The sequence below is a fragment of the Elephas maximus genome, chromosome 16 (genome assembly GCF_024166365.1).
Source record: "Elephas maximus indicus isolate mEleMax1 chromosome 16, mEleMax1 primary haplotype, whole genome shotgun sequence".
NCBI classification, from domain to species: Eukaryota; Metazoa; Chordata; class Mammalia; order Proboscidea; family Elephantidae; genus Elephas; species Elephas maximus.
Genome location: NC_064834.1, coordinates 43162039 through 43179094, shown reverse-complemented (window position 1 = coordinate 43179094; position 17056 = coordinate 43162039).

Genomic DNA, 17056 nt, shown 5'->3' with positions numbered 1-17056 from the left:
TGGTGCCCTGGTGATGCAGCGGTTAAGAGCTCGGCTATTAACCAAAATGTCCACAGTTTGAATCCACCAGCCACTCCTTGGAAACCCTATGGGGGCAGTTCTACTCTGTCCTATAGGGTTGCTATGAGTTGGAATTGATCCGACGGCAACGGGTTTGGTTTTTTAACACATAGGGTTTTGGATTTCTTGGCTTTACTCCATGAAATTTCAATGACATAAATAACCTTCTAGTACCTGAGTCATCGCTTGCTTCTACACTGGAGTGTTACTTAATGTCACATGGCCTGAGTATGTGGTGATGTAACTCTTTAGCCACTGGGCCTCACAGTATAGATCATCACTCCTCCCACAATCTCTGTTGGGCACCCAAAAAACCAAAACCAAACCCACTGCCGTCGAGTCAATTCCGACTCATAGCGACCCTATAGTCTCTGGTGGGCAGGTCTGAAGGTTTGAGAAAGCAGCTGAAGAGCTGTGAATGAAGTTTTTCTCTAAGTTTTATTTTGGTTTTATAAGGCTGGGGAGGGATTTACGTTTTTAATTTATCATCTCCATGGGTGTCTAGTAAGGTCAAATGAAAAAGCAAAAACAGAATAAAAACAAAAAACACATGGAAGATAGTGCCCGAACAATGAAAAACATGTTGCGTCAATATTTAACCCCCAGTTTCCACATCTGTAAAACAGGCATCATTATAGATAATAACATAGGGTTGCTATGAAGATTAATGGAGATCATCTAGGTGAAGTGTCTGGTACATGACACCACACAGTAGATGATATTTGTTATGATTTCTTTTAATGTCTGAAAAGAAGGGCTGGGAAATGCTGCTTTGTGATGGGGAAAGGGTCCTGATACTGTTTGCTGATTTTAATACACAAAACAAAGGCCTGATAATTGTGCCTGTCAGTCTCTCTTTGTGAACACAGGAATTTGAAAAGCAAGTTAGATGTCACATAGTTCATTAGGACCATTGGTCATATATAATTCATTCTTTCCCCATTTGTTTGAAATACCATTTCCTATTGTTTCAAAGATTTTCAACGTCTCTTCTGATAGTAATAGCACATATTTTAATTACTTATTGTAACTTTACAATATGCTTTAATATCAGGCAGAGCAAATTCAGAGGGAGAGTCTTAATATTTCATTTTGTTTGTGTAGCACACACTTGTTCATGAATATTATCTCGGAACTAAAACACGTTACTTTGGCTAGAGCTACCTAATTTGAGGTACCTGACAGAATAACTGGAGTCCTGGTGGTGCAGTGGTTAAGAGCTCAGCAGCTAACCAAAAGGTCAGCAGTTCAAATCCACCAGCCGCTCCTTGGAAAAACCCTACGGGGCAAGTGCTCTGTCCTAGGCAGCCATTAAAAATAACTTTTTCAAAGAAAGCTATTTAGTAACATGGGAAAATGTTTTGAATCTAATATTAAAAGATTCACAATAGATAGTACGATCTGGTTTTGTTAAAATAAAAACAAATTACCTGTACATACACATAAAAAACAGCTTGTAAATGAATTCACCAAACTATCTAGGTACCCAGATGATGAATGATTTTTACTTTGTAGGAATTTTCTAAATTTTCTATAATGAATGTGCTTAACTGTTGCAATCAGAACAATCATAATAAGTACAGGTAGCCCCCGACTTATGTACGAAGAGTTCCGTCCCGATGACTCTGTTGTATGCCGCTTCTGATGTATACCAAATACCTCTTTTGTTTGTTTCCATTGTTATTGCCTTTTATCGTCACTATTTTTATACATCTGATCTTTGTCTTTGGGGTTTCGAAATATTACATATAAACATCCGCAAATGGACACCTGAGAATGATAACATCAGCAAGTTACATGCTGCAACATATTACTAATGATAAAACGTACACCCCCCCGCCCCGAAAACAGACGGTTCTAAGTGCGGTTTGTGGTAACTTGAATACGTGGCAAATCTGGGGCTACCTGTATTACTTAAATGGATGTTTCAGAGCTCTTCGCCTCCCCTCCAGGGCTTGTTAGAGGAGTCAGTCCCACCCCAGAGACCCTGTTATTTCTCTCCGTGGGGAGTTGCCGACCAATATCCAGCCCTGAAAGGGGATGAGTTTACTGCTTCAGTTCAGTCCTTTTGATTAGGAGATGTTGCCCTTGTTATTGTCAGGTGTTGTCGATTCGATTTTGACTCACAGCCACCCCATGTGACAGAGTAGAACTGCCTAGGCTGTAATCTTTAAGGGAAAGAGATCATCCTGTCTTTCTCCCTTGGAGCCACTGGATGGATTTGAACTACCAACCTTTAGGTTAGCAGCCCAGTGCCTCTGCACCACCAGGGCCCCTTAAGCTGCCATTAAACAACAACAACAAAAAACCCCAAACCCGTCGCAACCAGTCGATTTTGACTCACAGCGACCCTATAGGACAGAGCAGAACTGCCCCACAGGGTTTCCAAGGAGCACCTGGTGGATTCGAACCGCCAGCCTTTTGGTTAGCCATCATAGCTCTTAACCACTATGTCACCAAGGTTTACAAGTTGCTATTAAACTAAAAAAAAAAAAAAAAAACCCACTGCTGTCGAGTCGATTCCGACTCATAGCGACCCTATCGGACAGAGTAGAACTGCCCCCTAGAGTTTCCAAGGAGCACCTGGTGGATTCGAACTGCCGATCTTTTGGTTAGCAGCCATAGCTCTTAACCACTACACCACCAGCGTTTCCAAGCTGCTATTAGAAGATGTCAAATGCCAAATAACGTCATCTGGAATTGCACGGTGACACCTTTGCATTGTCAGCTGGGAGGGTGTGTGATGTCACCTGGTACTTCCTCTCATCACGCCCCACCCAGAAAGGTTGGGAAGACACAAAGCTGATATGGTAAGTCAGAGCCATATGCAAATACTGGCATGTCTCTTACCCTCTAATCCTATCACGAGTGCTTAGGGTGTTAATTTGACCATCTTTCACAGCTCATAAATCTACTCAGGGCAAAGCCAAGCTGCCAGACGCGCCATCAAGCAAAACTCTTTCTGTGACTGGCAGTTGAGTAAAGCAGCCAGGATCATGCCTCAATAAAGAGCTTTGTATGTGGGGAACTGGAAACAGCTTCTCACATTTGGATACAATGGAACAAAACAGGGGCCAATGTGAATGTCTGATTATCTGGACTGGTGGTCTCCCCTGCGCCCAGCCTGTGCACTCAGCTTAGGATCCTCATTCATTCCCAATTCTTTGCACGTAATTTCTTTGGATCTGTCTTGCTCCCAAACAATTGCCAGCACATACTTCCATTGGATTAGTTTATTTAATCCCTGTCTGTAAGTACAAATTGACTATATTTGCTCCCAGTGGAAATCTGCTAGCCTTTTTATATTAAAATCTATTAAACTTCAGTCAGGTTGGTTGTGGCTAGATTCATTCTCCTTTTCAGTGGTCAGATAGAAACATTCTCCTCTTTCTGGGACAGAACACCAAAGTTTTCATCTTCCCTCTAAGAGTTCCCACTTTTTCCCCTGGACAATTATGTGGGGTTGAAACTGTCAACAGAAACCAGTTTCAACCTCCGGATTATAGTTTCATCCAGAATCCACTGTTTCTCAGTCAGTTTAAAATTTAGCTGATTAGGGATTCTAAGTAAAAACATCCTGCTGAATAGCCGTTTTAAAAGGAGAGGCACTGAGGCAGGCAGTTTTTCCTCAACTTCCTCCTTCGTTTGAGCCTCTTTGGAGGCAAGCTGGAGAAGGAGTTCTCAGCCTTTGGCTCCTCTGATCTTCTCTGTACACTGCCTAGGGTGGGGAGGGGTGGTGGCTCCAGGAGAAACACTCAGCAGTTATTACCCATGATCTGAGACTGAAAGCACCATAAAAAATCAGAGACTTGCCCATCCTGCAGGGAGCCCTGGTGGCACATCAGTTAAGAGCTTGGGTGTTAACTGAAAGGTTGGCAGTTTGAACCCACCCTGTGTCTCTGCAGGAGAAAGACCTGGCCATCTGCTACTATAAAGATTACAGCCCAGAAAATCCTGTCCTGTAGAGTTGCTATGAGTCAGAATCTATTCAACGACACCTAACAAAAACAACAATCCATCCTACATCTCTTTGTGGTACAGGCAACCAATGACACTCCCACAGATTCACGAGGAAGGCCTCCCTCTCCTCAGGGCTGATTTACTGCATACCAGGAGCACTGCACACTTAGGAGAGTGGTGGAATGCAGTGGACAGGGAATTGAAAAAGATTCTCCACTTTCCAGCCTTGGGCAAGTTTAACTCCTGAGCTCTAGCTGGAGCATTAAAAAAATAACATTTTATGCTAAGTCAAAGGGTGAGCCATTACAGGGTTGTTTTTTGTTTTTAAATTTTATTCTGGCAACATAGATGTAACAAAAAGTTTGCCATTCTAACCATTAAGTGTACAATTCAGGGGCATTAATCATATTCATAAAGTTGTGCAACCATCACCATCTGTTTCCAAATTTTTTTCATCACCTCAGGCTCCCTAAGCACTAACTCCCCATTTCCCCCTCTCCTCAGTCACTGGTAACCTCTAATTTGCCTATGCTAGATATTTAGTGTGTGGGATCATGTATTTTTCATTTTGTCTATACCTTATTTCATTTAGCATATTTTCAAAGTTTATACATGTTGTAGCATGTATCAGAACTTATTTCTTTTTATAGATTAATAATATCCCATTATATGCAAATCCCACATTTTGTTCTTTCATCTGCTGATGTGGACACTTGGGCTATTTCCACCTTTTGGCTGTTGTGTTTAATGTTGTTATAAACAACGATGTGTAAGTATCTGCTTGAGTCCCTATTTTCAATTCTTTTGGGTATATACTAAGGAGTGGATTTGCTGCATCATATACCAATTCTGGAAACCCTGGTGGCATAGTGGTTAAGTGCTATGACTGCTAACTAAAGGGTCGGCAGTTCGAAGCCGCCAGGCACTCCTTGGAAACTCTATGGGGCAGTTCTACTCTGTCCTATGGGGTCGCCATGAGTCGGAATCGACTTGATGGCACTGGGTTTGGTTTTTTTTGGTGATATCAACTCTGTTTAGCTTTCTAAGGAACCGTCTCAAAAACCACCAAACTGCTTTCCACATCGGTGGTACCATTTTGGATTCCCATCAGCAACGGATGAGGATCCCAATTTCTCCACATCCTGGCCAACACTTGTTTTTTGTTTTGTTTGACAACAGCTACCCTAGTAGCTATGAAGTGGTATCTCATTGTGGTTTTGATTTGCATTTCCCTACCCATTTTAAAATTGAATTATCTTTTTCCTGTTCAATTTTAGGAGTTCTTTATATATTCTGGTATTAAACCTTTATCAAATACGTAATTCACAAATATTTCCTTTTGTTCTGTGGGTTTTTTCACTTCTCTTGCTAGTATCTTTTGATGCACAAAAAGTTTTTAGTTTTAATTAAGTCTAGTATCTATTTTTTTCTTTTGTTGCTTGTGCTTTTGGTGTCATATTTAAGAAACTATTTTCAAATCCAAGATCATGAAAACTTCCCCCTAGGTTTTCTTGTAAATTTTATAGTTTCAGCTCTTACAGTTAGGTCTTTGATCTATTTTGAGTTCGTTTTTGTGTATGGTTTAAGGTAATGAATCTAGTTTTAGAACATTTCTATTACTCCCCAAAATTCCCTTATGCCCCTTTGCAGTTAATTCCTGCTCCCATGGGTCTTACTATTTCAATGTTCTGCTGGGTTCTATTTGCAATTACCTGTACGTTAATATCCATTCTTTTCTGTTATCTTGCTGAAATTTGATAATTCTATGCTGCTTTTAGAATTTAAGAAATTGGAAGCTTCCCTTGCTTTTCTATGCTTAAAAACAAAACAAAAACACCTGTTGCCTTCAAATCGATTCCAACTCATAGCGACCCTGTAGGACAGCGTAGAACTGCTCCATAGTTTCCAAGGAGTGACTGGTGGATTCGAACTGCCAACCTTTTGGTTAGCAGCCCGAGCTCTTAACCACTTTGCCACCAGGACTCCTTTTTATGCTTTAAAACAGTTCAAATAACATTGGAGTTATCTGTTTCTTAGTGGTTTGTGAAACTTTACCTGTGAAAATTGCTGGGTCTGGATTTTTTGGTAAAAGGTCTGACAATTCTGTACTTTTTCTTTGGTGTTTAGTTTACATTTGCTTTCTTTTCTGGGGTAAATTTTGGTTATTTTATGTTTCACTAGAATATCACTCATTTCATATAAAAACCCATTGCCGTCGAGGTGATTCCGATTCATAGCGACCCTATAGGACCGAGTAGAACTGCCCCATAGGGTTTCCAAAGAGCCGCTGGTAGAATCGAACTGCCAACCATTTTCAAATTAATTTGCATGGAGTTGAGCAAAGTGGTCTTTTAAAATTCTTAAAAAATTTCCAGAGATCTCTGTGATGATTTTCCCGCTTGTTTATATTGTGGATTTCATTTAGTCATTTTTCCAAATTACCTTAATCAACAGTTTATCTATTTCGCTTCCTTGTGGGCTGTCGAGTCCGACTCATAGCGACTGTATAGGACACAGTAGAACCGTCATATAGGTCTCCTAGGCTAACATCTTTAGGGGATTATATTGTCAGGTCTTTTCTCCCAGGGAGCAGCTGGTGGATTCAAACCACCGACCTTTTGGTTAGCAGCCGAGCGCTTAACCACTGCCTCAGTAGGGCTGCTTCCATTCCCTTAATAAACCAGTTTTTATATTAATTGCTTCTACCAAATTGTTTTCTTATCTACTAATTTCTACTTTTATTTTACTTATTTCTTCCTTCGTATCTTGGTTTATTTTTCATTCTTGTTTTGGAGCCCTGGTGGTGCAGTGGTTAAGAGCTTGGCTGTTAACCAAAAGGGAGGCAGTTTGAATCCACCAGCCACTCCTTGGAAACCCTATGGCATGGGGGGGGGGGCGGTGGGGAGGGTTTCTACTCTTTTTCTACTCTTGTTCTATAGGGTCACTATGAGTCGGCATTGATTGGATGGCAACGGGTTTTAAAAATTTCTTGCTTCTTTAGTTAGATTTTTATTTTCTTGTTTTTTAACAGAAGTATTTCAAGTCTCAAATATTTTCAGCACTGCTTTCGGTGTGACTCACATTTTAATAGAGTTTTCCTTATTTTACTAACTCCTCTGCAATTTCAGCTTTAATTTCCTCTTTGAACCAAGGAAACATCTTAAGCAGGCAGGCAGGTATTTAGGATTTTTGTGTGCTTTATTGCTAACTTTTAGTTTTGTCAAATTTTAATTAGAAAATGTCTGCATAATTTCTACCTTTTGAAATTTAGTAGGTTTCTTTATGTTCTATGCATGGACAGTTTTTGTGAATGTTCCATAAAAGCACCTGGGAAAAACATAGCCTTCTAGGAAACAAAGTTTTACATACAGCTGTTATATCTACATTATTATGTTATTTAGGTCTTCTGTATTTTTATTGTCTCCTTGATCCATCACGCAAATTCTTGTCTTAAATGTTTCTGGAAACAAACTATTTCATGGAGTAAAAGTCCTAGGTATCCATGATTTATTCCTATCTTCTACTGGAGTGTTCAGTTTTATCACCTTTTTTTCACCTTTGCAGTTCTATTTCTACTCTTTTAGCGATTATCTTTAAAATTTTAATATGCATACTCGGCTTGAAGTCTAAAGTTTATCAATATCTTAAAGCTTCTCTCTTCTCCCAATATTGTCACCTAGTATTTTAGTTCTGTTTTAAAACTCTCACATTTTATCACTTCTACTGCATTTTGATAGACAATGCTTATTTTAACTACAGAATCTTTTTAAATAGGTAAGTCTTGTTATAAAATTCAAAAGGAATAAAAGGATGTACAATGAAAATTTTTTTCATACTTCTGTCCCCCTGCCACCCAGGTTTCCTCACAATAGTTGATGTTAACAGTTTGTATCTTGCAGGTATTTTATGAAAAACAAGCAAATGCAAATCATACTGTTTTCATTTTCTACAAATAGTAGCATATTCATACACATTGGTCAACCCCTTGTTTTTTCAGTCTTGAAAATTATTCTGTATCAGTTAATAAGCACTTCTGTATTGTCTTTTTATACCTGGGTATCATTTGTCTATTTACAAACTTGTTCACCAGTTTTTGTCCACCATGCTTCTTTTGCACCACACTCCTTTCTTCTGCACCCAATTAATTACCTTCTTCCTGAAGAACAATCTTTTGGCAAAATCTGCACTTAGTGTTTTTCATTCCCTCTTTTGAGTACTTGTCTATTTATACACAGAATTTCAGGCCAACAGAGGTTTCCCCTCAGCACTCTCAAGTTTATTTCATTGTCTTCTGGTCTCTATTATTGTAACTGAAAAGCTTGTTCAGTTTATTATTCCTTTTTTTTTTTTAATAACTTTTATTAAGCTTCAAGTGAACGTTTACAAATCCAATCAGTCTGTCACATATAAGTTTACATACATCTCACTCCCTACTCCCACTTGCTCTCCCCCTCTTGAGTCAGCCCTTTCAGTCTCTCCTTTGTTGACAATTTTGCCTGCTTCCCTCTCTCTCTATCCTCCCATCCCCCCTCCAGACAAGAGTTGCCAACACAATCTTAAGTGTCCACCTGATATAATTAGCTCACTCTTCATCAGCGTCTCTCTCCCACCCGCTGACCAGTCCCTTTCATTTCTGATGAGTTGTCTTCGGCGATGGTTCCTGTCCTGTGTCAACAGAAGGTCTGGAAGCATGGCCACTGGGATTCCTCCAGTCTCAGTCAGACCATTAAGTTTGGTCTTTTTATGAGAATTTGGGGTGATCTCCTGCTCCCTCAGGGGTCCTCTGCTGTGCTCCCTGTCAGGGCAGTCATTGATTGTGGCTGGGCACCAACTAGTTCTTCTGGTCTCAGGATGATGTAGGTCTCTGGTTCATGTGGCCCTTTCTGTCTCTTGGGCTCTTAGTTGTCATGTGACCTTGGTGTTCTTCATTCTCCTTTGCTCCAGGTGGGTTGAGACCAATTGCTGCATCTTAGATGGCTGCTTGTTAGCATTTAAGACCCCAGACGCCACATTTCAAAGTGGGATGCAGAATGATTTCATAATAGAATTATTTTGCCAATTGACTTAGAAGTCCCCGCAAACCATGTTCCTCAGACCCCCGCGCTTGCTCCACTGACCTTTGAAGCATTCATTTTATCCCGGAAACTTCTTTGCTTTTGGTCCAGTCCAATTGAGCTGACCTTCCATGTATTGAGTGTTGTCTTTCCCTTCACCTAAAGCAGTTCTTATCTACTGATTAATCAATAAAAAACCCTCTCCCACCCTCCCTCGTAACCACAAAAGTATGTGTTCTTCTCAGGTTTACTATTTCTCAAGATCTTATAATAGTGGTCTTATACAATATTTGTCCTTTTGCCTCTGACTAATTTCGCTCAGCATAATGCCTTCCAGGTTCCTCCATGTTATGAAATGTTTCAAAGATTCGTCACTGTTCTTTATCGATGCGTAGTATTCCATTCTGTGAATATACCACAATTTATTTACCCATTCATCCGTTGATGGACACCTTGGTTGCTTCCAACTTTTTGCTATTGTAAACAGAGCTGCAATAAACATGGGTGTGCATGTATCTGTTTGTATGAAGGCTCTTGTATCTCTAGGGTATATTCCTAGGAGTGGGATTTCTGGGTTGTATGGTAGTTCTATTTCTAACTGTTTAAGATAACGCCAGATAGATTTCCAAAGTGGTTGTACCATTTTACATTCCCACCAGCAGTGTATGAGAGTTCCAATCTCTCCACAGCCTCTCCAACATTTATTATTTTGTGTTTTTTGGATTAATGCCAGCCTTGTTGGAGTGAGATGGAATCTCATCGTAGTTTTAATTTGCATTTCTCTAATGGCTAATGATCGAGAGCATTTTCTCATGTATCTGTTGGCTGCCTGAATATCTTCTTTAGTGAAATGTGTGTTCATATCCTTTGCCCACTTCTTGATTGGGTTGTTGGTCTTTTTGTGGTTGAGTTTTGACGGAATCATGTAGATTTTAGAGATCAGGCGCTGGTCGGAGATGTCATAGCTGAAAATTCTTTCCCAATCTGTAGGTGGTCTTTTTACTCTTTTGGAGAAGTCTTTAGATGAGCATAGGTGTTTGATTTTTAGGAGCTCCCAGTTATCGGGTTTCTCTTCATCTTTTTTGGTAATGTTTTGTATTCTGTTTATACCTTGTATTAGGGCTCCTAGGGTTGTCCCAATTTTTTCTTCCATGATCTTTATCGTTTTAGTCTTTATGTTTAGGTCTTTGATCCACGTGGAGTTAGTTTTTGTGCATGGTGTGAGGTATGGGTCCTGTTTCATTTTTTTGCAAATGGATATCCAGTTATGCCAGCACCATTTGTTAAAAAGGCTATCTTTTCCCCAGTTAATTGACACTGGTCCTTTGTCAAATATCAGCTGCTCATACGTGGATGGATCTATGTCTGGGTTCTCAATTCTGTTCCATTGGTCTATGTGTCTGTTGTTGTACCAATACCAGGCTGTTTTGACTACTGTGGCTGTATAATAGGTTCTGAAGTCAGGTAAGGTGAGGCCTCCCACTTTCTTCTTCTTTTTCAGTAGTGCTTTGCTTATCCGTGGCTTCTTTCCCTTCCATATGAAATTGGTGATTTGTTTCTCTATCCCCTTAAAATATGACACTGGAATTTGGATCGGAAGTGCATTAAATGTATAGATGGCTTTTGGTAGAATAGACATTTTTACTATGTTAAGTCTTCCTATCCATGAGCAGGGTATGTTTTTCCACTTAAGCATGTCCTTTTGAATTTCTTGTAGTAGAGCTTTGTAGTTTTCTTTGTATAGGTCTTTTACATCCTTGGTAAGATTTATTCCTAAGTATCTTATCTTCTTGGGGGCTACTGTGAATGGTATTGATTTGGTTATTTCCTCTTCGGTGTTCTTTTTGTTGATGTAGAGGAATCCAAGTGATTTTTGTATGTTTATTTTATAACCTGAGACTGCCAAACTCTTCTATTAGTTTCAGTAGTTTTCTGGAGGATTCCTTAGGGTTTTCTGTGTATATAATCATGTCATCTGCAAATAGTGATAACTTTACTTCCTCCTTGCCAATCCGGATACCTTTTATTTCTTTGTCTAGCCTAATTGCTCTGGCTGAGACTTCCAACACGATGTTGAATAAGAGCGGTGATAAAGGGCATCCTTGTCTGGTTCCCGTTCTCAAGGGAAATGCTTTCAGGTTCTCTCCATTTAGAGTGATATTGGCTGTTGGCTTTGCATAGATGCCCTTTATTATGTTGAGGAATTTTCCTTCAATTCCTATTTTGGTAAGAGTTTTTATCATGAATGGGTGTTGGACTTTGTCAAATGCCTTTTCTGCATCAATTGATAAGATCATGTGGTTTTTGTCTTTTGTTTTATTTATGTGATGGATTACATTAATGGTTTTTCTGATATTAAACCAGCCTTGCATACCTGGTATAAATCCCACTTGATCAGGGTGAATTATTTTTTTGATGTGTTGTTGGATTCTATTGGCTAGAATTTTGTTGAGGATTTTTGCATCTATGTTCATGAGGGATATAGGTCTATAATTTTCTTTTTTTGTAATGACTTTACCTGGTTTTGGTATCAAGGAGACGGTGGCTTCATAGAATGAGTTGGGTAGTATTCCATCATTTTCTATACTTTGGAATACCTTTAGTAGTAGTGGTGTTAACTCTTCTCTGAAAGTTTGGTAGAACTCTGCAGTGAAGCCCTCCGGGCCAGGGCTTTTTTTTGATGGGAGTTTTTTGATTACCGTTTCAATCTCTTTTTTTGTTATGGGTCTATTTAGTTGTTCTACTTCTGAATGTGTTAGTTTAGGTAGGTAGTGTTTTTCCAGGAATTCATCTATTTCTTCTAGGTTTTCAAATTTGTTAGAGTACAATTTTACATAATAATCTGAAATGATTCTTTTAATTTCATTTGGTTCTGTTGTGATGTGGTCCTTCTCATTTCTTATTCGGGTTATTTGTTTCCTTTCCTGTATTTCTTTAGTCAGTCTAGCCAATGGTTTATCAATTTTGTTAATTTTTTCAAAGAACCAGCTTTTGGCTTTGTTAATTCTTTCAATTGTTTTTCTGTTCTCTAATTCATTTAGTTCAGCTCTAATTTTTATTATTTGTTTTCTTCTGGTGCCTGATGGATTCTTTTGTTGCTCACTTTCTATTTGTTCAAGTTGTAGGGACAGTTCTCTGATTTTGGCTCTTTCTTCTTTTCGTACGTGTGCATTTATCGATATAAATTGGCCTCTGAGCACTGCTTTTGCTGTGTCCCAGAGGTTTTGATAGGAAGTATTTTCATTCTCGTTGCTTTCTATGAATTTCCTTATTCCCTCCTTGATGTCTTCTATAACCCAGTCTTTTTTCAGGAGGGTATTGTTCATTTTCCAAGTATTTGATTTCTTTTCCCTAGTTTTTCTGTTATTGATCTCTAGTTTTATTGCTTTGTGGTCTGAGAAGATGCTTTGTAATATTTCGATGTTTTGGACTCTGCAAAGGTTTGTTTTATGACCTAATATGTGGTCTATTCTAGAGAATGTTCCATCTGCACTAGAAAAAAAAGTATATTTTGCAGCAGTTGGGTGGAGAGTTCTGTATAAGTCAATGAGGTCAAGTTGGTTGATTGTTGTAATTAGATCTCCCGTGTCTCTCTTGAGCTTCTTACTGGATGTCCTGTCCTTCTCCGAAAGTGGTGTGTTGAAGTCTCCTACTATAATTGTGGAGGTATCTATCTCGCTTTTCAATTCTGTTAAAATTTGATTTATGTATCTTGCAGCCCTGTCATTGGGTGCATAAATATTTAATATGGTTATGTCTTCCTGATCAATTGTCCCTTTTATCATTATATAGTGTCCTTCTTTATCCTTTGTGGTGGATTTAAGTCTAAAGTCTATTTTGTCAGAAATTAATATTGCTACTTGTCTTCTTTTTTGCTTATTGTTTGCTTGATATATTTTTTCCATCCTTTGAGTTTTAGTTTGTTTGTCTCTCTAAGTCTAAGGTGTGTCTCTTGTAGGCAGCATATAGATGGATCGTGTTTCTTCATCCAGTCCGAGACTCTCTGTCTCTTTATTGGTGCATTTAGTCCATTTACATTCAGGGTAATTATAAATAAGTTTTTAGTGCTGTCATTTTGATGCCTTTTTATGTGTGTTGTTGACAATTTCATTTTTCCACATACTTTTTTGTGCTGAGGCGTTTTTCTTAGTAAATTGTGAGATCCTCATTTTCATAGTGCTTGACTTTATGTTAGTTGAGTCATTACGTTTTTCTTGGTTTTTATCTTGAGTTATAGAGTTGTTATACCTTTTTGTGGTTACCTTATTATATACCCCTATTTTTCTAAGTAAAAACCTAACTTGTGTTGTTCTATATCGCGTTGTATCACTCTCCATATGGCAGTTCTATGCCTCCTGTATTTAGTCCCTCTTTGTGATTATTGTGATCTTTTACCTATTGACTTCCATGATTCCCTGTTATGTGTATTTTTTGTTTTTAATTAATCTTAATTTGTTTGTTTTTGTGATTTCCCTATTTGAGTTGATATCAGGACGTTCTGTTTTGTGACCTTGTGTTGTGCTGATATCTGATATTATTGGTTCTCTGACCAAACAATATCCTTTAGTATTTCTTGTAGCTTTGGTTTGGTTTTTGCAAATTCTCTAAACTTGTGTTTGTCTGTAAATATCTTAATTTCGCCTTCATATTTCAGAGAGAGTTTTGCTGGATATATGATCCTTGGCTGGCAGTTTTTCTCCTTCAGTGTTCTGTATATGTCGTCCCATTCCCTTCTTGCCTGCATGGTTTCTGCTGAGTAGTCAGAACATATTCTTATTGATTCTCCCTTGAAGGAAACCTTTCTTTTCTCCCTGGCTGCTTTTAAAATTTTCTGTTTATCTTTGGTTTTGGTGAGTTTGATGATAATATGTCTTGGTGTTTTTCTTTTTGGATCAATCTTAAATGGGGTCCAATCAGCATCTTGGATAGATATCCTTTCGTCTTTCATGATGTCAGGGAAGTTTTCTGTCAGGAGTTCTTCAACTATTTTCTCTGTGTTTTCTGTCCCCCCTCCGGGTTCTGGGACTCCAATCACACACAGATTATCCTTCTTGATAGAGTCCCACATAATTCTTAGGGTTTCTTCTTTTTTTTTTAATTCCTTTATCTGATTTTTTTTCCAGCTATGTTGGTGTTGATTCCCTGGTCCTCCAGATGTCCCAGTCTGCATTCTAATTGCTCGAGTCTGCTCCTTTGACTTCCTAGTGCGTTGTCTAATTCTGTTATTTTATTGTTAATCTTTTGGATTTCTACATGTTGTCTCTCTATGGATTCTTGCAACTTATTAATTTTTTCAGTATGTTCTTGAATAATCTTTTTGAGTTCTTCAACAGTTTTATCAGTGTGTTCCTTGGCTTCTTCTGCAGTTTGCCTTATTTCATTTGTGATGTCTTGAAGCATTCTGTAAATTAGTTTTTTATATTCTGTATCTGATAATTCCAAGATTGTATCTTCATTTGGGAAAGATTTTGATTCTTTTGTTCGGGGGGTTGGAGAAGCTGTCACGGTCTGCTTCTTTAAGTGGTTTGATATGGATTGTTGTCTCCGAGCCATCACTGGGAACTAGTTTTTCCAGAAAATCCGCTAAAAAAAAAATGCAGTCAGATCCCTATCAGAGTTCTCCCTCTGGCTCAGGCTATTCAGATGTTAATGAAGCCGCCTGGGGAGGGTGGGGGAGGGAACAGAGAGATAGGAGAGTAGCACCTCAGAATATAGCCAGAGTTGCTTGTCTTGCTTGGAATGACTATTACGTCTGAGATTCCCGTGGGCGCGTCGCCTATGTGTGCTGGCTGTGTGGAGATTGCCCCCGGGGGGTCTGGCCCGCTGGAGTCACGGTCAGATCCTCCGCTTCCAGCCCCACGCCCAGCGTGAAGGCTCCCCTACTGGGATGGTGCACTCTCGACTCCAAAATCAGTCGCTGCCTCCCGGGGATTCTCGTCCCTCCAGCCGCGTGGCCGTGCCGCTCCCGAGAACCAGTTGGGCCTCCTCCCGGGGTTAGTTCAGATGGGTGGAGCAGCTCCCCGTGCTTGGGTCGTGACCGAGTGTCCCGGCTGGGACGCTGTTCTCCCCGCTCCAATACCAGTCGCTGCCTCCCGGGGACTTCTCCTACCGGCTGAGTCCCACACCGCCCCTGTGACCCGGCTGGTCCCCTTCCCGGGGTTAGTTCAGGGGGGTGGAGCAACTCTCCGTGTTTATGCCGTACCTGCGTCCAGTCCAAATCCCTGCGAGACGGTTCCCCGGCTCGGACGCTGCTCTTTCTGCTCCAAGACCAGTCACTGCCTCCCGGGGACTTCTCCTACCGGCTGTGGCCCGCGGAACCTGCTGGTCCCCCTCCCGGGGTTAGTTCAGGGGGGTGGAGTAGCTCTCTGTGCTTGTGCCGTACCTGACTGGTACACTGGCTCCAGGCTCTGGAAACAATCGCTGCTTCCCAGTATTAGTTCATTCTCCGTCTCTAAATCTGTGTTTGTTGTTCAGGGTTCGAAGATTGTTACGTATGTGATCGATTCACTTGTTTTTCCATGTCTTTGTTGTAAGAGGGATCCGAGGTAGCGTCTGCCTAGTCTGCCATCTTGGCTCCGCCACCTATTCCTTTTGTAGATAATCTATTTTTTCTCTTTGGTTGCCGTTAAGATTTTTCTCGTCTTCTGCTGTTCTGCAGTTCCACTACATGTCTAGATGTAGACTTGTTTTTATTCACCCTCCTAGTTATTGTTCTTCGATTGAGGATTTAGATCCTTTATAAATTCTGGAACTCTTCAAATCTCTCCGCTCCTGTTCTTTATGTTGGATTTTCTCGTTCTGTTCTCCTTGTCTCTCAACCTTTCATATTTTCCATCTCTTCCTTCCACTGTAATTTGGGTATTTTCCTGATTTATCTTCTAGTTCACCAATTCTCTCTTCAGATATGCCCAATCTGTGGCTTAATATGCCTTCTGAGTTTCAAATTTCACTAATTTTATTTTTTAGTTTCAAAAGACTTAGCTTTTCAAGTCTATTTTGCTTTTTCAAACTGTCGTTTTTTTCTAATAATTTTTATGCATTCTTTTTCCACCAAATGCTTTTAAACATACCTATTCTGTTGTTATTCTGTTTCAAGTGGGGGTGCTAATCCTCCAATATTGTGACTACCACTTCATGCTCGAAATGGCTTGTTATGCATTTTTTGGTCATGAGCCCACTTGAGTGGGGCTTATTTTTTCTGTAGGAATACGATGCAGCTTGGGCTATGAGTATTGTCTTTCTTCCCCAACCAGGCTGCCATGATGTCTGTGTGCTTACATCAGCCATTTTCAAACTGAGGTCTTAAAAAAAAAAGGTACCTACAAATTTATATGTTTTAAAACTTGTGTTTCTTAAGATTTCATTTGAACAAAGGATTCAGGGGTTCATAAATCCCATAGCTTTAAAATTATATTCCATGTCTCCATGACAAGTGGAAAAACTCAAACCCATACACAGCACTTAGTGGCACACATGGAAAATCATTTAATTCTCTCAACAACCCTAAAAGCCTAAGTACTACAAAATGGATAAAGGTAATGTGTTTCATCCAAGGTCAAATAGCTGGTGAAGGATACAGCACAAATTCAAATCCAGGTTAATCTGACCCTAGAGTCTAATTATTTAGCCACTTTTTTAAAAAAAGTTCATTTTAACAAAAATTTACTGAGGAAACACTACGTGCCAGGATATACTAGGTACTGGGTCTAGTGGTAAGCAAAAAAAGATATTGTTCTATACTTCTCAAAGTATCTGTGAAGAACCATTTTTTTTTCTTCTTAATTTCCAATCTGTTGGAGAGTAATATTTTTGTGAAATACATTAAACGTATTGCAGCAATGTCAAATTGTTATAAAAGATTCTAAAAGTTTATTCTCGCTTTTTTAAATTCATCTTTCTATGGACTGGTAACATAGTATGCAGACCAACACTATCTGTAGACCACACTTTTTGAGCAGCACTGTTCTACAGCATAGTTAGAC